The following is a 25006-nucleotide window of genomic DNA, read 5'->3' as shown; positions in this document are numbered from 1 at the left end:
TTTAGAGAGAGTAGGGATGGGTTAGAATTTCATATCTAAAATTTATTGTTAAATTAATCTTACTGAAGATTTTTTTTAATTGATAAGCATTTGGTTCATTTCTGTAAAATGTGGCTTATAATAATTACTTTACTGAGATATAACAGTATTGAAGACATATTAGAAATATTGTCTCATTTTATTCTGCATCAAATAATGTTTAAATTTCTAAATTCTAAAATAATCTAGATTCCAGATTCTCAGTGTTCTAAAAATAACCACATGGATTAACAAATCCAAAAATATTTAGCATCTTTGTACCGTAAAAAGTCATAATTACATAAACCATAAAAAGTCAAAAGTATGTAAACTTAAATTTATACTTAGTAACTAACATTTCCATATTTTATCTAACTTAGAAGTGGTTTAGATATTCAATGAATATATATTACTTAAACTGCCATGTCTACAGGTTCAAATTACCAAAAATAGTTTTTAAACTATTTTAAAGCAGATCTATTGTAAAACATAAGTATTTTTGTTGAAATAAAGTTCATCAGAATAATGACTCAACTTAATCAAAATCACATTTAAAATTTTTATAATCTTAAGTATCCTTAGATATAAAATTAGCTTATTCTAGTAGTAAATCCAAGTAGAATAAAAATATATGATTGTATCATACTTAATACAGATAACTCAGAAGATACAGCTGTTTTTATTAAGTCAAGAATATTAAGCTAGCATAATTTACCAAAGATTTACACAAATTTTTAAAAATTTTGGATTAGTTACTATATTTCTAAGAGATTTAGTAATGTTCAATGTATATTAACATTTATTTGTCTCTAAGCCAATTATAACAGAGCTCCTTTAAGTGACATGTGTAAATGAATCTGGTAATACCCTGTGGGATAGGAAAATATCACATAAATAATATACATACATACACACACATAAGACAGATGTAAATAGAGAACCAGAGCTTTTGCTTTCAGAAAGACCAGGTGCCCTAGGGAGGCAGTGCTGCAGCTTTGTAAACAAGTTGATGTCATATTAACACCATCTCTTCAAAACTTTAGAGTTGAGGCACCCAGGCAGGCAGGAGAACAGGCTAGCCACCTGCCAGATCCATGCAGAAGGCAGGACCCTTTGCTGTGCTGCTGCCAATAGGGGAGGCACCCAGGCAGGCAGGACTCCACCCTGCCCCCACAGAAGGCAGGAACTGATATAGTGCAGCAACTGACAGAGGAAGCAACCAGGTAGAAAGGAGAACAGGCCAGCCACCCACCCAGACACCCACCCCACCCATGCAGAAGGCAGAACCCCATGTGCTACAACACCACAAGACTTCACACAATTTCTGCAGAGTTGGTCCACAACAGGTACTACCACAGCTAATACTGTTGCAAGGACAGCTTGCAGCCTTAGTAACATCCATGACCACTGTCCAGATGACCCACCACATATTTGTCTTCATTAACACAGAGAGAATCACTGGAGGAGCATGGAAAAAGAGGAAGAAATCTTTCTCCTCAAAGTCTACTCCAGAGTAATAGAAGAAGCAACTGATTTATCAGATGACCAGAAATCAATGTAGAGATACTAAAAATATGAAAAAAAATATTAGAAAATATGACACCACCAAAGGAATTCAGTAACTCTTAAGTATCAGATCCTATAGAACAGGAAACCCTTGAAATGACTGAAAAGGAATTCTGAATAACTATCTTTAGGAAACTCAATGAGATAAAAGAGGACTCTAAGACAAAACAATGAAACAAGAAAAAATATCCAGGATATGAAGGATGAAATTTACAAACAGATTAATACCTTAAAAATGAATGTAGAAGAACTCCTAGAAAGGAAAGACATATTCAATGAGATTAAAAAAAAAAAAAATACACAACCAAGAGATTAAGCAACAGATAAGAATACACAGAAGAAAGAATTTCCAGACAAACACGGTCTTTATGAAATATCTTGGGAAGACCAAAAAAAAAAAAAAAATAGAAAAAGAATTTTTCTAAAAAGTGAAGAATCTTTAGGACAGGAGCAAACTTCTTAAGTGCACAATCATCTGAATCATGGATATTTCTGAAGGGGAGGAAAAAAGTAAAGGCAATGAAAATATATTCAATGAAATATTAATGGGAAACTTCCCAAGTATAGGGAAAGACACAGACCTTCAGATCCAGGAAGCTCAAAGATCCTCAATGTTTCGATCCAAAAAGATCCTCTCCAAGGCACTATAATTAGGCAAACTGGCAAAGCTCAAAAACAGAGGGTATCCTAAAGGCAGCAAGAGAAAAGTGTTGAGTAACTTATAAGAATAACAGCAAACTTCTCAACTAAAACTCTACAGGCAAGAAGAAAATGGGATGAGGTATTCAAAATGATAAAAGAAAAAAACTTGCCAGCCAAGAATACTATGCTAAGCAAAGCTATCCTTCACAAATGAGGGATAAATTGTTTATTTCCCAGACAAACAAAAACTGTGGGAGTTCATCAACAAACAACAGTCCTGCAAGAAATTCTCAAGAGAGTCCTTTGTCTGGAATCCAAAAAACAATAATCACTACCATGAATCCACAAGTAAGAACAAAACCCACTATTAAAACACAAATGAAAATGAGAAAGACAAATGAAATTAAATCCTACCACCTCAAAAAAACCCACAAACATTGAAGACCAATAACCAAAGGAGAAGAAAGGAACAAATGATACTCAAAACATCTAAATGAAAAACCATAAAATGCCAGGGACAAGTCAATACCTATCAACAACAACCCTAAAAGTAAATGAATTAAACTCCCCACTCAGAAGACACAGACAGAAGGATTGCATCGAAAAACAAGACCCAACTGTTTACTGTCTTCGAGAGACTCAACTCACCAGTAAAGATGCATCCACACTAATAGTGAAGGGGGTGGAAAAAGACATACCACCTAAATGGAAACCAAAATAGAGCAGGAATAGCTATTCTTATGTCAAATAACAAAGACATTAAACCAACAACATAAAAAGGGTCAAAGAAAGCCACTAAATAGTTCAATTCAGCAAAACATGTCATAAATATATGTGCACCTAACACTGGGGCACCCAGATATATAAGGCAAGTACTATTAGACATAAAGAAAGAGACCTCCAATATCATGATGGTGGGGGACTTGAACATCTCCCTCTCATCATTAGACAGATTATCTAGGCAACATATCAACAGAGAAACACAGGATTTAAACGACATTATAGACCAATTGGGGCTGGTAGATATCTACAATACATTTTATCTGAGAACTGCAGAATCTACATTCTTCCCATAAGCACACGGAACATTCTCCAGGATAGACCCACATGTTTGGTCACAAATAATGTCTGAATAACTTTTAAAAAAAATTAAAATCATCTCAACTATCTTTTTCAGATCACAATGGACTAAAACTAGAAATTCATAACAGGCAAAACTCAGGACTTTATACAAATACATGGAAATGAAACAAATGACTCTTGAATGACCAATGTGTCCAAGAAGACATTAAATGGTGTATCAAAAATATTCTACAAAACAATGAAAATAAAGACACATCATGTCAAAACCTGTGGGATACTGCAAAAACAGTAGTAAGAGGGAAGTTTATAGCAGTGAATGCTTACATCAAAAAAAGAGAAAGATTTCAAGTAAACAACCTAACTACACCTAAACTATAAAAACAAGAACAATCCAGTTCCTAAGTTAGCATATGGAAATAAATAATTAAGATTGGATGAGATTTAAATAATACAGAGTCCCCCCAAAAAATAATTAAAAAGATGAATGAAACAAAAAGCTGTTTTTCTTGAGAAAATAAACATAATAGAAAAGCCATTAGCTAGGTTAACCAAAAAATAAATAAATAAGTAAAGAGGAAAGACTCAAATAACAAAAATCAGAAATAAATAAGATGAAAAAGGAGACATTACAACTGATTCCACAGAAATACAAAAACCATTAGAGACTATTATAAAAAGAACTATATGCCAGTAAATTTGAAAACCTGGAGGAAATGGATAAATTTCTGGACACATACAAAATAACAATACTAAACAAGAAGAAATACAAAATGTGAACAGCAACAAAATTGAAGCAGTAATCAACAACCTCCCAACAGAGAAAAGCCCAGGACCAAATGGTTTTACTGCTGGATTCAACCAAACTTTTAAAGAAGAATTAATACCAAGTCTCTTCTCCAAAATAGTTAAACAGAAGCCACTCTCCCGAACTTATTCTATGAGGCCAGCATCACCTTCATGCCCAAACAAGACAATGATACAATATAAAAAAGAAAAATACAGACCAATATTTCTGATGAACATTGACACAAAACCCCTCAACATAGTACCAGCAATCAGAATACAGCAACACATCCAAAAAATTATACACCATGAACAAATGGGATTCATCCCAGAAATACAAGGATGGTTCAACATATGCAAGTCAGTAAATGTGATCATCACACCAACAAAATTGAGGGCAAAAATGTGATTATCTCAATAGACTCAGAAAAAGCATTTGACAAAATTCAACATTACTTCATGATAAATATTCTCAATAAATTAGTTATAGAAGAAAGTATCTCAACACAATAAAAGCCATGTATGACAAGCCCACTGCCAACATCATCCTGAATGGGGAAAAACTGATAGATTTTCCCTTAAGAACAAGACAAGGATTCCCACTCTCACTATTCCTATATAACATAGTACTGGAGGTATTACCCAGAGCAATCATGCAAGAGAAAGAAATAAAGGGTATCCAGATTGGAAAAGAAGAAGTCAGACTATCCTGGTTTGCAGATGACATGATCTTATACATAGAAAAATCTACACTCTATCAAAAAACTCTTAGAACTGGTTAATAATTTCAGTAATGTTGCAGGATATAAAACCAATGCCCTAAAATGAGTTGTATTTATGTTCTCCAATAGTCAACCAACAGAAAGAGAAATCAAGAAAGTAAGCCCATTTACAATAGTTAGCCCCCAAATAAAATACCTTAATATCAATTTAACAGAGGAGGTGAAAGATCTCTATAATGAGAACTACAAACCACAACTGAAAGAAATTAAAGAAGACATACACACAAAAAAAATGGAAAGACATTCCAAGCTCTTGGACTGGAAGAATTAACATTGAGAAAATGTCCATACTACCCAAAGCGATCTACAGATTCAATGCAATCCCCATCAAAATACAAGTACATTCTTCAGAGAAATAGAAAAATTCATATGGAACAACAAAAGACACCAAATAGCCAAAGAAATCCTGAGCAATAAAAATAAAGCTGGAGGCATAATGCTACCTGACTTCAAATTATACTACAGTATAAAGCTATAGTAGCCAAGACAGCTTAGTACTGGATAGACACTCAGACCAATGGGAGAGAATTGAGAACTCAGAAAACAACCCACTGACTTATAGCCAATTGATATTTGACTAAGGCAACAAAAACATACATTGGAGAAAATACTGCCTCTTAAATAAGTGGTGCTGGGAAAATTGGATATCCACATGCAGAAGAATGAAACTAGACTTGTGCCTCTCACCATATACCCAAATCAATTCAAAATGGATGAAAGACTTAAGCATAAGACCTCAAACTGCAAAACTACTAAGGAAAATTATGGGGAAACACTTTAGGAACTATGACTGGGCACAGACTTTATGAATAAGAACCTAGTAGCACAAGCCACAAAAGAAAAAAATAAATAAACAAATGGGACTATATCAAACTAAGAAGCTTCTGCACAGCAAAGGAAAGAATCAACAGAGTGAAACTACAACCTACAGAGTGGGAGAAAATATTTGCAAACTATATATCTGACAAGGGTTAATATCCAGAATATACAAGGAACTCTAGCAATTGCACAGCAGAAAAATAAATAAATAAATAAATAAATAACCAAATTAAAAAATGGGCAAAAAAAAAGTAGTGAGCAAAGGAGCTAAATAGACATTTTTTCTAAGGAAGACATTTAAATAGCCAACAGGCACTTAAAAAAATGCTCAACATCCCTAATTATTAGTGAAATGCAAATTAAAACCACTTCGAGATATCATCTCACCCCAGTTAAACTGGTATAATAAAAAAAGATAGGGAATGACAAATACTGGTGAGTATGTGGAGAGAAAGGATGACTCCTACACTGTCGGTGAGACTATAAATTAGTACAACTACTATGGAAAACAGTATGGAGGTTTCTCAAACAACTGCAGAAAGCTCTACCATACCATGCTGCAATCCCACTTATAGGCATATACCCAAAGGAATGCAAATCATGTTGAAATACCTGCACTCTCATGATCATCACAGCTCTATTTACAATAGCCAAAACATGGAATCAACCTAAATGTCCATCATTGGATTACCGTATAAGGAAAATGTAATATGTATACACCATGGAATACTACTCTGCCATAAAAAAGAATGAAATTCTGCCATTTGTAGCAACTTGAATGAGCTTGGTGAAAATTATAGGCATAGAGGGAAAAATACTGCATCTTCACTCATAACTGGGAGCTAAGAGAGAAAGGAGGAAGGAAAGAAAGACCACATTGGTGTGCTGCACTTGCAGAGAGAGAAAGCATACATAGGGTTGTGGGGTGGGGTGGAAGAGAGGGGAAGCAGAGGGAGGTTGGGATTAATTGGGTGGGGGACACAGAGAATAATCACAATTTGTGGTAATGGACATGCTGATCGTTTTGACCTGGCCATTACATCTTGGATACCAATGGTGATAGTCAGCATTACACCCCATGAATATGTATAACCAATAAAAAATAAATAAAAAATAAACATTAAAATTATCACAAAAGAAAAATTTACTTAATATAGTCTTATTTTAACATTTCTTTCAAGTGTTTCAAAGCACTATGAAAGCATAATCAAAATATTTCCATATGCATTCCACAGTTTATATAGTGTGGTTAATAGCCTATTGCTTTATTTTACAGAGCTGAGTCAAAGGCAAAATAAGGGTAATTATGTTTAACAAGGTCAAAAATACAGTTTTGAGGATATGGTTTCCTTGAGATAAGCTGATCTGTCTAAGAAAACTCATGTTAATATTGCACTTAGTGTTCATTATAATTCCATTCAGTATTAACACGGATGGTAGATAAACTCATAATAATGCAAAGGACTTTAGAAAATGTGCCTTACATTACAGAAAAAGAACTGAAGGAAAGAAGAAGAAGAAAAAAAAAGAAAAACTTCTCAGAAGTCATAATTTGGCCACCTCAAATTGCCACTTTTCTCATTTACCCACATTACACTATAGTGGCAGGTCCAAATGTTCAAGATCACTCTGTGAAGTGTTGGTATTTTATACACATGGCTTTGTATCTTCAAATCTAGTATTTTTTTTATAGCATTCTGTTGATTCAAAGTTACTTCTATCACTATAACATTCTTTGTTAAGTATCAAACACATTCCTTGGCATGGGGCAGGTGGGGTGAATATTTATTTCTTTTGTTTTCTATTTAGTCCCATTTTGCTAAATTGCATGTATTCCTATTAATCCACTATAAAAACATCATTAAGAAAGGGCTTTGTCCAGAATAAAGCAAATAGAATATTGGAAAACATAAAATGGTACTATAATAGAAAAATTTTCAGTTGTTAGGAGTCACAAATGTGGTGAAAAGAGAGCTTTTACATCATGCCTTATTAGCTATTATTGAATAACTGTAACACTCTAATCAAATAAAAAATTGAAAATAAACTCGGCATTTGTTTCCAGTGGTCTCTAACACTTCTTCCATTCTCTATACTTCAGTGCAACTGAAATCATTTTTTAAAATTTTACAATTTTTATTCCTCTAAGTCCATGGTTACCAAAATTAGCTCTGAATTGGAATCAACTAAGGAACATTCAAACGTTGTTCACACCTGGGTCCCATCCACAGAGATTCTGATTTAATTTATCTCAGGAGCTGTCTGGACAGTGGGATTTTTACAAATCTCCCTAGCTAATTCTAATGTGAAGCCAAAGTTGAAAAGTACAGTTTTAAGCAATGTTTTATTTCTACACTTTTACTCCTTCATTTATCTAATTATAACTCCTGTATCTATATTTCTGCTGAATTGTCATTTTCTCAGAGAAGCTTAATCCTATATCCCTAGGAATCCTTAATTCATATACTGTCCGGATATCTCCCTGATCAAAACTCTAATAAAATTTTATTTGACAGACATATTCAAAGTTTGTTTTTTCTGCCCAAAAGACCGTGAGAGCAGGGGGGATTTATCTGTGTTTTTATTTTTGTGTTCTTAGTCCTTTTCCACTTTAAGTATACACTAGGCCCCCTATAAATAAAAAACTCAGACGAAGAGGTGAAAGTTCTAATAATAATAGGTTCAATATTAGTACAGAACACTATGACTAAGTTGTCTAATGTATTTAATATTTATGACATAAGAGATTTACAAGCAGTAGCTGTAATCTCAGCCTTCCTAGATATGCTACAAGTAAAACAAAATAATACACTAGAGAAGTTAATAAAATTTGCCAAGCTCACAAGCTTGGAAGTAGCAGAGCAAAATTTAAATCTGAAGTTGGGTAGGCACTAACACCTGTGTATTTTCTAGTATATCATATTACATATCAATAACAAAAGAAAAAATACTCTAAAGTTATTAGATATGAGTATATCCCAAAATAGATGAGGCTGTCTTGGTAACTATCAAATTTTTAACATTGGCAGTATCAAATGGATGCTTTATAAAATGAACTTCAACACAAATGGTACATATCATGTTATAATGAATCTTAATTATCTTTTTAATATTCATCTTAACCTTCTATCTGTACAGCGTGTGATGTATGTAATTTGGAGAGACAGCTTGGGTATCTTTCCAATGAATATTTTTTAATGAGTATTTTAATATAAAGTTTGGAGATAATAATGTAACTGTTGTACATTTTGCATAAATATCTGTTCCAAATATAATGAACTACCTTTACATTATTGTCAGAGGTATCAATATCAATTGTTCTTTGCTGAGAGACAAGGGGTCTTCTCCTACACTTGTGTGTTCAGAATACACACAGAATTAGAGCATGCCTGCAATGACTGAACACGTCGTTTCACTATGTAAATTTAATTTAACTTGTTTTATTTTTCCATAAACACTGGCTATTCGATTCATGTTAGTTTGAAATGTTTAATGGTTAAATATATATTTTCCCCACAAGCATACAGGGACAATGATAAATATATGTATGACAATCTCCTGCAGAGATGTGTTCTCATCCCGAAGTAATATTTTGAACACTGAAAGAAAATGTTTGTATTTCCAGGATTTAGGGATACATTAAAACTTAAAAATATGAATGTTTGGTATTAAATATTTTTTTTCCCTGAAGAGAATTTTTAGCTGGCAAAATGACCTTTTCGTATGAATGTATTATCCTGCCTTTTTTTTTTTAAATCAAGCTTAGAACATTTATCATATTTATCATTATACATGTTTTCAGGTTGAAGCTGAGTGTGGTTATTGCATTATTATTTTTCATTTGGAACTTAATGATTTTCTGCCAGTAACGTACAGGTCACTTTTTAAAAAGAAAGAGTTGTTGTGATCAGTTTATTCATATATTTTCTAAAAGATAGTGACACAATGGGAACTCTTTCATCAAACTGTCAGGTCTATAGAGGTTTTATTTGCTGCCATTTTGACACTAAGAAACGTTGATCAGGATTTTTTTTTTTTTTGTAATTCTAGATTTATATGTTATATAAGTTAAAAAGTAGACATAATAAATCAGTTGTTCAATATTCAACTTTGTGATTTTCGAGTACATTTTACTACATTCAGAATTGCCTTTATGAGAAATTAAAGTTTTGTTGCCATATTGCCCTTTAAACTCAGGGAAGATTGACAGAAAACATGAATTATAGTAATTTTATATCTAGAGAATTACACATAATTGTAATTTGCAGACTTTAAACAATCTGTAAACATTTTTCCTCTTTGTTACTAATCAATTTGATTTTAAAATATATATAATAAGCAAGACAAAAGTATGTGGGATATGAGAATTTAAACTTATCACTCTGTATATTGGCACTATAATTTATCTCTAAATGGGGCTGTTCATTAATGTTTTCTATGTGAAAAAACATTACCTAAAATCAAATATTTTTACATGGGCATTGAAATTTGTATCAGTATACGTGATTGATCTATAATACCAATTCAATATCTACTCTGTTTGAATTATAAAAACTCAATCAGGAATTTTTGAGTAAGTCCAAATAATTGAAAATATAGCTAAATAAGAATTTGAATTATTATTTCAGTTGTGTTTCTTTTGGGAATATGATTTAATATTTCTGGCCATCAATTCCTCTTATTTTGATAAATTAACTGAAAGTCTTTTAGAACCAAATATTCATATTTATGAAAATAGATATACTATATCATGTAGAATTAGTTTGTGTTTAGAAATGCTTGAATTTGCTCCCCTAAAGAAAGTTGACAAACCAATTTAATATATAGTATTAATAGTATTAAGTTTATTAGATTCCCTTCTGAATACTTTCATTTATCTTAATTAAATGTCAATGTTATTCTATTCTAAATTCCTGAGTTTCAACCTCATCTCTTGTAATAGCTAAGACTCTTTGGTCTTAGTGATCTTCTAGTTGTTGTAAGAAGTTGGGTTTCTACTCTCTATGATAGGCCAAAGAGCAAGATTTATGAAACATATGTTTTGCACAATGTGATATATGTTTTGGTACTTCAAATAAATATCCACCAAAACCTGCAAAGAGGTATTATTCCCAATTTGAAGATGTCCTAAGTAATTTCAAATATTTAATTTTGAAATTCTTCTTTAGACAATAAAAATCTTTGAGTTTATCAATCTTTCTTTGTTATAGATTCAACTGTCTACTGCTTGATCTATCTAGACTTCATTTTCTTACTGTATACATTTTTTAGTGTGCATACGCAGTTTAGATAATTCATACTAACCGCTCAGATACATTGGCTCATTTATTTTTTCTGCCCAGTGTTTTTGACTACAAATTTTATTAATGCTCTGAATGCAATGACATGGGTAATCTTATTTATGCTTCCTCAAAGTAGTACACAATGCACTACCTCTTCTGTTATTACTGCCACTTTGAAGTTTTAAACTCATTGTTGCTGTGCTTTACAGAAAAAAAAAAATATTCAGGTATGACCCTTAGTTGAAGACATGGTAGGAATTTGAAATTGTTATTACTCTTACCTCAAATCAATAAGTCCATTGATTTGGAGGTTGAGGAAGGAGAAGACTTATTTACATAAAATATTATCTGATACCCACCTTCATCACTCATCTTCAAAGTCCATCATTATTAAAAAAGGAAAGGAAATGGTTTGCAGGTCCCTCATAGATATTACTAAGAATTTTTTTGTATGTGTGAAAAATTTAGGGACACTTGGTTAGAAGCCAGAATGACAACTATTTAACAGAAACTTGAATGTTCTTTGCATATAGCCAGCAATTCCCCTGATGGAAGTATCATGCTTCCCAGATCCACTGATGGGCAAAGATGTTGTAGACCACATTCATTCTGCTGCCACTTACTTTCATACTTTCAGATGCACAGACAAATACCACGACATTTCTAACCTAGATTTATTCTTTGTGAATAAATTGAACAAACAAAATCCAAACAAACAAACAAAAGACCTTTATGTCAGTTTGGAAAACATATCCACAATATTTTGTAGTTTATCCCATGAGGCAATGGAATATGTTTTCCACCCCGTGAATCTGGTCCTGAGGCTCATGTCTTGTTTTGTCCAGTAGTCATTAGACATTATCATGCTTGCAGAGACTTGAGAAGTACTTGTGCTTTGTGACTTACCCATTTTTGCTACTTCACACCTTTTCATGACCATATGAATTATCCAGGGCTAGCCTGTTTAAGGATGATAGACCATGTATAGAGAGGCCTCAGGATTCTCAAATGTCTGAGATGAGACAGCAGGTATAATGGTGAAGCTATCTTAGACCATCCAGACACAGTCAAGCAAATCAGTGCCTTACAACAAAGATGAGCCAACTTGGCCCAGTTCAAAAGTAACACCCAGCCAACCCAAAGAATTTTGAACAAGTTGATTTTTATTCTAATCCGTGAACTTTGGGGGAATTGTGTTTTGCAGCAAAAGCTAAATGACATTTACTCTATCTTGTAACTTTAGATCTAATTAGACTATATTATGGAATATGCAAGGAAACTTCAAAAAATTGATAAAAATGGATTGAACAATAATACAATCTTTCCATTAACTTTTTAAAGATTCTTTGTATACCAGTACCTCAAAGAAAGATATATAACTTATTGAGCAGTGGTAACCAACAGAATGGTGGTCAAAGAAATAATCAACCACCGCATCTCATAACCAAAAACAAATTTGGTGCAAGTTCTTTAAAAATTAAATTCTCTAACATTTTTTTAGCACAGGTGGTCTTTATGTAAGTATCATGCATTTATAGCTTATACATACTTATATAAGTTACAGTGCATGTAAATGCTTATATTCAAGTATTTTTAACCTAGAAAAAGGTTATTTTACTTGATCCAAAATAATTTCTGAGCAGTGCTAAAAACATGACAAACAGAAACATAATTTCACCATTCATAGATAAACACCCAATAACTTTGGTGAATTAGACAATTATTGATGAGTTTTGATTTTAGAGTTATTGATTTGATAAATATGAGATAAAATGGGATGAAAGTTTTAGGACTCAATATGCACTAATTTTTAACCTATACATTTTCAGTTTATTATCATATAATTTTGGTAAGGTGATTTTAATATGCATTTTTAATTATAAGTTTTTTAAAGTATTTCTGTAGAGATTCTGGAAATTTCTGCAATATTTATAATTCTCCATTACTATAGAGAAAAAACCTGGCAGAATTACAGTGAGGAACTTTTACCATAAAAACAAATCTTTATTAAAACTCATTAAAGTTGTTTATCATTAGTCAACACAGAAATATAAATTAAAACTACAATGAGATACTACTTCATACCAATATGGCTGTAATAAAAAAAAGGGAGAAGAAAATAAAGGCTTGGAAGAATAGGTAGAAACTGGAACTCTTTGTACATTTCTTGTAGGATGTAAAATGGTGCAGCCACTGTGGGAATTTTGGCAGATCTTACAAAAGTTATATATAGTATAACCATAGGACCCAACAAATTCCACTTGTAGTTTTATACTGCCAAAATTGAAAGTATGTATTTAAATAGTCATAAGTGTATATTTATAGCAGCACTGTTGACAACAGCCAAAAAGTGGGAACAATGCAAATATTCATCAACAAATTACTGTGTAAACAAAATGTTGTATATACATAAAATGGCATATTATTCAGCCATAAAAAGAAGTACTGACACACTACAAAACAGATAAACCTTAAAACCTTGTTAAGTGTAAGAAGCAAGACAGAAAAAGCCACAAATTTTATGATTCCTTTTATATCAAATATTTAAAATAGGTAAATCCATAGGGACAGAAAACCAAATGATGTTTTAGGTAGGGGAGAATGGAGACTGACTGACTGCTTAATGGTTTTCTTCTGGGGTAATGAAAATATTTTGAAACTAGATAATGGTGGTAGAATACACTAAAGGTAACTGAATTGTACATTTTTAAACAGTGAATTTTATGTTATATAAATTTTACCTCAATTAAAATAATCTTGGTTAAAAAATTATGACATAAATAAGTGGTTGACAAAAATTTCCCAATAAAAATTGGCCTGAAATTCTTGAGTCTTTACTATATGATAGACTAATGCACATAAATCATATGCATTATATTAGCATAATATAATGTCATGTTTTCAATTGGTTATTGAGATTTCTGGTATCTTTTAATGGTTTAATAACTTTTTACCACATAAGAAATCAGAGTTGTTGAACATAAGAATGATGTGGAGTATTTTAAAAAATATTTCCTTAAAGCTATAACTGTATTCCAATACATTTCCTGAAATAGTCCTGTATTTTCTTCCCAAATACATTTTAATTGGTTTTATATAATTTCAAATATTTGCTTACTAAATATTTTAAAAATTGTCCATAGAATGACATGTATTCCCATAATGTTATGTTGCTTTAAAAATATATGTAATATATTTAATCTTTTGCAAGAAGTATTCTGATGTTTTTAACTTTAAAATTCAATTACTTTTATATCCCATTTGAATCTTCAAGGTAATTTTGATGTTTCACCTCACTCATCTGCAAGCTTTGCAGTTTAAATAGATGTGACTTTGGTTATCTAATATGGTATTCTGTGCCCTTATGACTTTGGTATTTCAAGCTTATTATATGACCTACTTTTTAAAAACTACATAGTACCCAGTAATAATATTTCAATGGTCATTTCCTCCCTTTTTCCTGAACTACATCATTATACTCAAAATTGCTAACTTCAGGTTTAAAATGGCAACTATATGACAATATAAGGTGTTTTTCTTTCTATATTTTGCATTAAATTATGAAACCACACACAGTTCTAACACACCATGACTATGGAACTGAACAGTCAGGTGAATTTTTTCCTCAGCTCTGAGTTGGAGGCATAGGCAAAATTTTATCCATTTTTAGCTCAGTGGGTCTGTCAGTAGTGGGTATGTTAGGAGAGAGAAAGTAGGATTTCTTGTAACTATTGCCACATCATGGATTCTTCTTGTCTAATGAATAAATAATAAAAGCGACTTTTTTTTTTTCTAAGTTCCTTTTATATTCTGGATATGAATCCCTTGTTAGTGAGTAGTTTGCAAATATTTTTTCCCATTCTGCTGGCTGCCGTTTTGCTTTATTGATTGTTTCTTTTGCTGTGCAGGTTTTCAGTTTGAAGTAAACCCATACGTCTGTTTTTGCTTTTGTTGCCTGTGCTTTAGATGTCTTCTCTGCAAAGTTTTAGGTAATTGTGTTTTGAAGCATTTTGAAAAGATGTTGTCCTCGTCAGAGGTTCCAAACTCTGCATCTATGATGTCACCAACGGTCTGCTCCTGGTGGTGAGTGGCTTTACTCTTTTATACTCATGATGACTGTGATGATAAATATTTTTTTTCCTCTCATTTGTGATGCTGAATATTGGAAATCCGTTATTCTCCAATAATGTATATTAACATCTTATATACTATGTAAAGACTGAAAGCAGTTTATACTTTGGCTTCCTTAATGCTGCCATAGAATTATCTTGACCAGCTACCAGCTGTGTGAACTCATTGCTTAAACTATCTTTACCAACTTATGTTACCTAAAACAGAGATTATAAAAGTACTCGTCTTATATACAGTCACTGCAATTATTAAATAAGTTCATATACATAAAGCATCTTGAGAATAACTGCTACAAAATAAGAACTATAAAATTTTTGTATTATTATTTCACGGGAATAAACTGTTCTTAATTTTGTTACTTCCTGTTCTACTAAAAATTCATCAAAAGTTTCAGAAATGAAGGAAACACTACCCCTTGAAATTTTCCCAAAGACCTGGCTTAGCAGGCTGTGGGTGTATAAAACCAGAAAGTACAAATTTTAAAAAGAGGCATTGATGATGATACAGTCAATTCTTAACTAATGATTTTTTCTGTCTGTTTCACCTCCTCTCTCTGTTTGGAACAACTTTTTCCTATGGCAGGAAGTTTATTATTAAGCTGTTTTTTCTCCTTTAAGTGGAAGAGAGCTAACATTGGAATCAATATATATATACATATATGTTAATTTACCTAGTTACTTTAATAGAAAAAGTGGGATCAATATACTTTAAACTTTTTTTTCCCTGTGCACATCATGCCTCCCTAAAAATTCTGTAGACTAAATAACTATTTTCTGAGCCAGAGAAAGCAAATGTAATGGGATATGAGTGATTTTGATATAATGATGAGACCTTTGCACCCGATCCTACCTGTAGGCCTAGATCTGGGTGGGTGAAAATTCAACTCCCAGGTAAGGTTGGTGATCCAAACATTGAGAGGAAATAAACTCACCTCCAAGGTGTGATTTTAAAAGTAAAAGATTCCCCTGCACCTATTTATGATAGGATGGAGTCAATAGATCACAAATGGTGGCTGAATGGGTCTAGGTAGAGAATCCTATCCATTTTTCACTTTTGAAACAACAGTGTCATCTATTTCATTTTATATTATGTATAGCACTTTCATACCATGTGAAGAAAAGATTTCCCATACTCCAAAGGACACCAGACCCTTAATGAACAAAATATTTACAAGTCACACTCTGCTGCCTATGCATGGGTTAGAAAAGGCTATACACATGCTATCTGCTTTCCAATACACACTTCTTTGCGTTGATTTAGAAACTTAAGGGGAATTTTCAGTGCAATAGTAGTAGTCCTTTGGGTAGTAGTAGTAAGAGCAATAATAATAGGAATAGAGAATATAATAAGACTTGCAGTAATAAATTTTATCCTTGGTAAATTAAAGCAAAATGAATATAGCTATGGAATTAAGGTGGAGAAAGAAGAAAAAGTTCTGCTACAGATAAACTCTGAGGATGACTTGAATTTATATTTACCTGATATATACATGGTAATACATAATGGTTAATACAGCTTGTCATTTCATATTGTATTGATCTTTTCAAAGAGCCAAATATACATTTAAATTTTTTTGATCTGTTTTCTATTTTAAGTTCTGCTGTTAAATTATTTTCTATTTTCTTCTTTCCTATTTCCCTTAAATTTACTTTGTTTTGTAGTTTCTTCTGTTAGAATATTAGGACGTGATTGTAGATTATCTCTTCTTCCTAACATAAACACTTTAAGTTTCAAATTTGTCTCAGCGTGGCTTTTGCTGCATTGTGATGTGATTTATTTTCATAATCTTTCAGTGAAAACTATTTCCTATTTTCTTGCAACTTCTTATTTTGACTCGGGCTATTTACAAGTGCATTATAAAATTTCTAAATGTTTGAATTTTTTATATATCTTATTATTGATACCTAATTTAATCCCTTCTCAGAGAACAAACAACAATTATTCCAAGCCTTACATATTTACTGGGAATCATTTTATGACAGTGCGTGCCTGTGTTTGTGGAAATGATGCATTTTGTACATATTTGGATGTAGTGTTTTATAGCTGTTACCTAGCTCAATGGGGTTTAAAATGCTATTCAAACCTATGTTTTTACTGATTTTAGTTTCTAGGTGTTATGTAAATTGCTGAAAGAGAAGTATATTTGTTTATGTCTTTTTCTCACGCTCTAAACTTTTAAAATATATTTTAAAGCTGTATTAAGTGCACACAAGCTTCTCATTATGTTTCTGATAAATTGACCATCTCCTCATTATGGAATGTTTATCTTTGTTTATATACTTCATTTCATATTTGAAGTTAATATAGCCAGTTCAGTCTTCATATGCTTCTATTTTTATTGTGTATAATCTTCCATTTATTTTTACCGTCTGTCTTTTGTCGAAAGCATATAGTTGTGTTTTTTCTGTTATCAAGTCTTATAAACTCTGTATTTTAATTTGTTTGTTACTTGTAAGAGAATTAAATCTCTGAATTATCTTATATGGTTTCTCTAAAGGTATCACATACAATTTTTTATTTCTTAGTCTGCAAACACTTAATAATGTTCCATTCTACATGAAATTTAAGAATCCTGCAACTGTATAGGATTATACTCTTAATTTTAATACTATAATTATAAATATTACATCTACTTATGCTATCAACCCCACGAACTATGTTATAATGTTCAGTTTATTAAAGCGAAATCTAAGTTTATGTTTTTCTTCAATCTTGTGGAGTTTGAACATTAAATATTAAAATTTGGCCATTCTCTCTCTCTTCTCCTTTGGGAACTTTCAAGTATGCCTGTTAGACTTTTTGATATTATCTTACAATCTTTGAGTATGTGTTATTTTTAAAAAACATCTTTTATTCCTTCTTAGATTAAATAATATATATTGGTCTTTAAATTTAATATCTCTTTCACCTCTTGTTTCTAATCTGCTGATGAAATGTGGTGAATTTTATATATTCAGAGACTGTATTCTTCAATTTAGAATTTTCATTTGGTTCTTTTATTACAAACGTGTCCCCTCTCCCCCTGTCATGTGGGGATTTTCTTTGTATTCATTCTATGTAAACATAGTTTCCCTTACTCCTTGAACACACTTGTAATAATATATAGCTTTTAAAAAGTTTTGTTAATTCTAACATTTAGTTCATCTTAACATTAATCTCCATTTATTGATTTATTGCTTTTTCTCTTGCATATCAATAAAGGTTTCTTATTCTTTCTTATTGTATCCTAGCCATTTTGAATGGTACTTTGTACAGACTTTTGGTCTCTTACGTTCCTCTGAAAGGTATTGATTTTTTTTTTTTTTTTTTTTTTTTTTTTTTGCTTAACAGGCAGTTAACTTGAATTGATTCAAACTCCCAATTTTGTGACCCTTGAAATGGGGCAACAACTGAAATCTCTGCTCTGCTGCTTGTAGACTGTGCCCACAGGCATTAGTGTCAGCGGTAGACTGAGAAAGAACATGTATTTACAGTTTTAAACTTATCTTCTCTGGCTTGCTACTTTATAGGAATTTCCCTTTATTTCTCTCATTTCTGTGTTCTCCCCAAAAGCAGTTTTCTAGTTTAAGCTTCTAAAACAGTTGCTTTTGAGTTTTGGTTTCCTGCCATGGCCCTGACTGGGGCCCTGTCCTCAGGCAAAATTCATGAAATTGGAAAAATCACACAGTGAAAATCCTCTTTCAAAGGGTACAACCCTCCTGTTTCTTCCTGTTTTGAATTGCTTTAGAGTACTTTTAAGTTGTTGAGTTTTAAATTTTGTACAGAATTTATAATTCCTATCTAGAAAAGTGTTGGTCCATTCAGAGCTATACCTTCATTGCCAAGAGGAAAATTTCCAGATAATTATTTTTGGAAGAACACAATTGTAAGCTACAAAAATAGAAATCTAGGAATAGAAAAATCAGTTAGAAATATTACTATCTTATAACAAAGTCAAATATATCTTAAGACTTTGATATTGTTTAAGACTAGACAAATACTATACTTGTAAGAAAACTATGTTAATGCCACATAAAGCAGGTGGAAAATTATATTAAACTATGGCCACAAAAGTCTACCTAATAAATGCAATGATAGCAACATTTAAAGAAGCTGGTAATATTATTTCTTACAATTGCAAATGAACCTAAAACAAACCTCAATATTATGCTAGCCTCATAAGTTTAACATTTTTTTCTATTGAATGAAGAAATTTTAATTAAAATATCTTTTAAATATTTGGTAAATATTTTTAGTAAACTCATTTGGATTTATAGTATTATTTTTGAAATGTTTTGATTAGTCATTTAATTTTTATATGGTCATAAGGTTTAAGATTTCTATTTTCATCTTGAATAACTGAGTTAGTTATAGACTTGAAGGAATTTTTCAATTATTTTATACATACAAATTTATTGGGACTAACTGTGCTCTTCCTATTGTTTTTTTGACACCAAAAGCATCTATAAAAATGATCCGATTTTATTTGAGGATACTAATTAATGTGACCTTTCTATTTTTGTGGTGGTTGTTGCTGTGGCTGTTGTTATTGGTTACTGAGAGCAGATATTGATAGTCTAGTTCTTTTCAAAGAATTAACTTGAAAACTTTATGATCTTATTTTATGTGTTTCCTTTTTAACTAAATTTTGCTCTATTTTTAGAATTTATCTTTAGTGGTTTTATTCATCTGTTCTTTTCTAAAACTTATGGGATATTTTTAACATTTATAACCTAAAGGTTAAATATGTAGCATTTTTCTTATCTAAAGTGTTTACTTCTAAATTTTCTATTATGCTCTCATTTTATCCTTGCATTATTTAACTATGTATTTCCTAATTTTAACATGTTTATGTTTTTACTTTGGCATATATTTAGTAGCTTAAACTATATCCTGTATTGATTTAGTCTTCAAAAAAACTTAAACGTATTTTATGATCCAAAGAATGCTTATGTCCTATATATTCTTAAGTACAATAAGTTTTCTATATGTATTACTTACAGAATATAAATTATTTTAATCTTTTAAATCACATAAATATGTATATATATTTACTTATTAGTTTATATGTTCTATTGATAACTGAGAGACGTGATTAAAATTCCTTATCACAGTCTGGCTTTCTACTTCATATTTTTGTTCTGTATTTTTTTTTTCTATATATACTGAGGCTATTTGATTATACATGCATTTAAAATATTTACATATTCCTAATAACTTGAGAAATAATATGAAGTATCTTTCTTTTACTGAAACTTTTGTGATAAATCTCTTTCCACCACTATTATAGCCAAACAAACATCTTTGAAATGACTTCATATTTCTTTATTGTTTTAACTTTTAACTTTTAAATTATCAATGTTCTTGTGTTTTAGATGTATCTCATTCAAAGATCAACAGTTGGAACATTTTTATTCAGACAACTGTTCTTTTAACCAGAACATTTATTTTAATATACAAAGGTACTTCAAAAAGTTTGTAAAAAACTTTTGTATTATCTTTTAATTCTATTTGTCCACAAACTTTTTGAAGTATTCTTATGTATTACGTAGAAATTCATCATATTGATTTGTATCCTGCCTATAGTGTATATATTTATATATATTTTTTCCTTTGGTATATGCTTTTTTATTGCCACATGTATTTTTATTTTATTGATTGTTTATTATTCACATTTTCTCTCTACTTGTTGTGAAATTACAGTTTCTATACATATTCCTTTTGGTATACCTGAAATTATGGCATACTTATTTGACATATAATTTATGTTAATCTGTCCCTTGCCCTTTCAAATATGTTATATTTACTCAATTTTTATAATTTTATCTTTTTTCTTTAAAAATTATATTTTATATAATCAATTTTCATGCACACCTTCACATATACTCACTTCTTATGTATTCTCTATTATTTTTTACATTTTCTTTTGATAATTATTATAAGTATTTTTTTAAAAAGTTTGATGGGCTATTTTTTCAACAAGTTTAATTTGTTTATATAAAATATATTTTAACTTTCTTGAAAGATGATATTATTTAAAATTATTTAAAATAGTATATAAAATTCTATGTTGCTAACTTTTTTTCATTTATAATTTTGAAAATTTCCTGTCTGAATTTCCTTGATATTGTTGAGAAGATGAATTTTTATCACTTTTCTCTCAAAATTATCTGGCTTTTTGATCTGTTTAAAAATCTCTCTGCTTTTGATATTGTGAAACAATACTATTTTGTAGCTAAATGTAAATAAGTGGACTTCTTTCAGTAGTAAGTGGAATTTTTCATCATTGACCTAAAATTTCTGTTATTATTCTGAGATACTCTGTCTGCTTCATTTTTTTTACTTTCTGAATTTCTGATTCTTCTTTCACCACATTAACAGTTAAGCTTCAGTTAGATTACTAAAGTTTTTCTACAATAGGCTGCTAAAGTTTTTCTACAATAAAGTATAAACATTTTAATACATATAGAAAAAGACAAATTTTACAATAAACACCCATAAATATACCACATATATTTTACAATTAATAGTTTACTTATATTTAACTACCCATTACACTATTCATCCAATACTAAATTAATGAATTTCAGATTAAGTTCCAGATATCAGAACACTTGTGCTCGCTTCGGCAGCACATATACTAAAATTGGAATGATACAGAGAAGATTAGCATGGCCCCTGCGCAAGGATGACCCAGATATCAGAACACTTAAGCCCAAAACTTTTCAGCAAGCATATTATTAACTAGATTGATATTTTCTTACAGTTTTTTATTTTTGAGGTAAAATTTGCATTTCCTTGATGAGCATATAGTTGTGAGAACCTGAATTAATGCTACATAAATAAAATACATGAAGCAGGGTGATAGAATTATGTTAAACTATAGCCATAAAAGACTTACTTAGTAAATGCAATGAGGGCTACATTTGGGATACTGTTAATACTGTTTCCTACAATTAATGCCCCCTTACAAAAGCAACAACAAATCCAGAATTGATTCATTGCTTCAGCTCCAGAATTTTCACATTTATTTAGATTTCAGCCTGGCAATTCTTTTTAAATGTGTCAGAACTTTTATTAAAAACTTTTTATTTCTTTTCCCTAAAGTTTTCAAAAGAAGCTTGGTCTGAATAATTTATTCCATCAAATTCCTAGAAGTTATGCCCTACGATTTATGATTTTTGTCTTTATTAATACATACATATACACTATTTCTATTTGCATATACTATCTGTTCCAATTTTTATAACAGCTGTTTTTCATACATTAGAAACTGAATGAGAAGAAAAGTAATTTGCCTAGAAATTTCAGAATTAAGATTAAAAACGTAATGTGAAGTTAGATTAAAAACCTAATGCTGAAGCAAGCTTGAGCACTGAGGGACCTTCCCAGCTACTGCCGAGGCCCTGCTAGAGCAATGGGCAGCCAGGCAGGACCCAGGCAGGCAAGCCCCACCCCCGAGGAACCCTCCCAGTTTGCACTGAGGCGCCACTGGAGTGATGGGCCACAGCACAGGATCCATCTGGCAAGCCCCACTCACGAGGGACCCTCCCAGCCACTGCTGAGGACTCACTGGAGAGACAGGCAACTGCTTGGTCAGCAACACTCTCTGCCACTGCTGCAGACACCAGTGCAGAATGAGGGGGCTATGACAGCCACTACCACAGCAATGCAGCCACAAGGATGGCTTGCTGCCATAACAACAGCCACCACTACCTCATAGGTTACCTGGTGACCACTCATTGGTAGAGACAGAAGGTGAGTCACCAACAGAGCCTAGGAAAAGAGGAAAGAAGAAAGAGAAAACCCACCCAAAGTCACCCTATTCAAATCAAGAAGCACTAGTATACCCCAGTGCAACCATCAGGTTCAGGGTGAGCTAGCCAGGGTGCCAACAGTCCTGCCCAAGAACACCCACCATAACCTAAGAGTGACAAGACCCCAAGGTGCTAGCCCACAAAATTTGAGAGTTTGCCCATGTCCTGATGAGCCAACATAGTGTCACCAACATCAGCAAGGAAATTCTAAGTGTCCCAGAGACTAGGTCACAGAAGCAGCCTCACAGAACTCCAACACCAAATTTGGCCACAGAGACTACACTAATGTGTCTACCTGGAACCAACATTAATACTTCCCATTCAATAATCACTGTAAAACATATCCATAAGAGGATCTCCCTCTATGAAAACCTCACTCCAGAGCATGAGAAAAAGCAATTTCTTTATAAGATGACTAAAGACCAATGCAGAGATACTAGGAGTATGAAAAAAGAAAAAAAAAAAAATGACACCAAAGGAATATAATTCTCAAATACCAGATCCTTTAGAATAGGAAGTCCTTGAAATGACTGAAAAGGAATTTTGAGCAATAATTCTAAGGAAACTCAATGAGATAAAAGAAGACTCATACAACATGGCAAAATGAGAAAAAGTATCCAGAGCCTGAAGGAGGAAATGTACAAAGAAATAAATGCCCTAAAAGAATGTAGCAGAGCTTGTAGAGCTGAAGGATGTTTTTAATGAAATAAAAACATGAGAGAGCTTAAACAGCAAACTAGAATGAGCAGAATAATTTCTTATCTTGAAGACAGCCTTTTGGAAATAACCCAGGTGGACAAAATATGAATTTTAAAAAATGAAGAAAATCTAGGAGAGATAGCAGACAACCTTAAGTGCTCAAATATCTTCCTCCAGAAGGGGAGGAAAAAGGAAAAGACATTGAAAACACATTCAGCAAAATAATAGCAGAAAACTATTTAGGTATAGGGAAAGATACGGATCTTCAGATCCAGGAGGCTCAAAGATCTCCAAACATATTCAACCTAAAGAGGTTCTCTCTAAGATGCAATTATAGTCAAATTGTCAAAGCTCAAAGAAAAAGAAATCTTAAAAGTTGCAAGAGAAAAGCATCAAGCCACCCATAAGGGAGACCCTATCAAACTAAAGCCCCTATCAGACTAACAGCTGACTTTTAATGAGAAACTGTAAAAATCAGAAGAGAATGGGATGATATATTCAAAATACTAAAAGACAGAAAATGCCAGCCAAAAGTACTATACCCAGTACTGAAATGAAGTACAAATAGTATATTTCGCAAACAAACAAAAACTGTGGGAGTTTACCACCACATGGCCAACAATACAATAGATTCTCAATGGAGTTCTGTACCTGGTACCTGACAAACAGCCATCACTACTATGAATACTCAAGAAAGAACAAAAGAGTCCAGTAAAACAAAAATGTAAACAATAAAGAGAAAAGAACTTTACCACCTCAAGATACCAACAAACACAAAGACAAACAGTAAAATGGAAAGAAAGGAATAAAAGATACTTAAAACATCCAAACAAAAACCAATAAAATGCCAGGAGCAAATGAACACCTTTCAATAATAATTCAATGTAAAAGGATTAAATTATCCACTCTAAGACACAGACTGATTGAATCAAGAAGATAAACCCAATAATATTCTGTCTTTGAAAGACTCACTTCACCTGTAAAGACACACAAACTAAGAATGAAAGGATGGAAAAAGATACACCATGCAAATAGAAACAGAAAACAAGCTGGAGAAGCTATTCTTATATCAGATAAAATAGACTTTAAACAAAAAGCCATAAAAAGAGATAAAGAAGGCCACTATATAATGATAAAAGGGATCTACCCAGCAAGAAGACATAAAAATCATAAATATATATGCACCCAACATTGGATCAGCCAGATATATAAAACAAATACTATTAGACCTGAAGAAAGAGACCCAAATACTATAATAGTAGAGGACCAGAACACCACACACTCAACATTGGACAGATTATCTAATATCAAAATTGGACAGATTATCTAATATCAAAATATCCACAAACACAAGATCTAAACAACAGTTAGATCAATTGGACTTGGCAGTCATTTACAGAACATT

General features: G+C 31.8%; 1 non-coding gene across 1 annotated transcript; it reads left to right on the top strand.

The window, feature by feature from the left end:
- The first annotated feature begins 21701 nt into the window (after positions 1-21701).
- LOC134386663 (U6 spliceosomal RNA) lies at positions 21702-21811 on the top strand. The gene has a single exon (XR_010024494.1). It is a non-coding gene; the product is annotated as a U6 spliceosomal RNA (small nuclear RNA).
- Positions 21812-25006: the final 3195 nt, after the last annotated feature.

The sequence above is a fragment of the Cynocephalus volans genome, chromosome 9, assembly GCF_027409185.1.
Source record: "Cynocephalus volans isolate mCynVol1 chromosome 9, mCynVol1.pri, whole genome shotgun sequence".
Taxonomy (NCBI): Eukaryota; Metazoa; Chordata; class Mammalia; order Dermoptera; family Cynocephalidae; genus Cynocephalus; species Cynocephalus volans.
The sequence above is the reverse complement of the archived record's forward strand: the minus strand, read 5'-3'. Positions and strand labels throughout refer to the sequence as shown.